The following is a 1,533-nucleotide window of genomic DNA, read 5'->3' on the forward strand; positions in this document are numbered from 1 at the left end:
CATACTGTCCCATTTTTAATGGTCAAATCAAGAATATCATGTTTAAGTATTTTGTGGAGATTGCAAAGTTGTCCCTTGAAAATGTCATTGGAAAGAATGTGTTGTCCTTGGAGGTTTACCAGAATTCAACCTGAACTCCAAAGGTTAAATTATGAGGAACGATTACACTAACTAGAGTTGAATTCCCTGGAATTTGGAAGTCTAAGGGATTACTTGATTAAAGTTTTCAAGATATTAAGGGTAACATAGAACAGTACAGCACAGAACAGTCCCTTCGGCCCACGATGTTGTGCCGAGCTTTATCTGAAACCAAGATCAAGCTATCCCACTCCCTATCATCTTGGTGTGCTCCATGTGCCTATCCAATAACCGCTTAAATGTTCCTAAAGTGTCTGACTCCACTATCACTGCAGGCAGTCCATTCCACACCCCAACCACTCTGCGTAAAGAACCTACCTCTGATATCCTTCCTATATCTCCCACCACGAACCCTATAGTTATGCCCCCTTGTAATAGCTCCATCCACCCGAGGAAATAGTCTTTGAACGTTCACTCTTTCTATCCCCTTCATCATTTTATAAACCTCTATTAAGTCTCCCCTCAGCCTCCTCCGCTCCAGAGAGAACAGCCCTAGCTCCCTCAACCTTTCCTCATAAGACCTACCCTCCAAACCAGGCAGCATCCTGGTAAATCTCCTCTGCACTCTTTCCAGCGCTTCCACATCCTTCTTATAGTGAGGTGACCAGAACTGCACACAATATTCCAAATGTGGTCTCACCAAGGTCCTGTACAGTTGCAGCATAACAACACAGCTATTAAACTCCAACCCCCTGTTAATAAAAGCTAACACACTATAGGCCGCCTTCACAGCTCTATCCACTTGAGTGGCAACCTTTAGAGATCTGTGGATATGGACCCCAAGATCTCTCTGTTCCTCCACAGTCTTCAGAACCCTACCTTTGACCCTGTAATCCACATTTAAATTAGTCCGACCAAAATGAATCACCTCACATTTATCAGGGTTAAACTCCATTTGCCATTTTTCAGCCCAGCTTTGCATCCTATCTATGTCTCTTTGCAGCCTACAACAGCCCTCCATCTCATCCACTACTCCACCAATCTTGGTGTCATCAGCAAATTTACTGATCCACCCTTCAGCCCCCTCCTTCCTCTAAGTCATTAATAAAAATCACAAAGAGCAGAGGACCAAGCACTGATCCCTGTGGCACTCCACTAGCAACCTGCCTCCAATCCGAAAATTTTCCATCCACCACCACCCACTGTCTTCGATCAGACAGCCAGTTACCTATCCAATCGGCCAACTTTCCCTCTATCCCACACCACCTCACTTTCATCATAAGCCGACCATGGGGGACCTTATCAAACGCCTTAGTAAAATCCATGTATATGACATCAACTGCCCTACCTTCATCAACACACTTAGTTACCACCTCAAAAAATTCTATCAAATTTGTGAGGCACGACTGGCCCTTCACGAATCCGTGCTGACTATCCTCAATTAATCCACACCTG

Source organism: Mustelus asterias, chromosome 2 (genome assembly GCF_964213995.1).
Source record: "Mustelus asterias chromosome 2, sMusAst1.hap1.1, whole genome shotgun sequence".
Taxonomy (NCBI): Eukaryota; Metazoa; Chordata; class Chondrichthyes; order Carcharhiniformes; family Triakidae; genus Mustelus; species Mustelus asterias.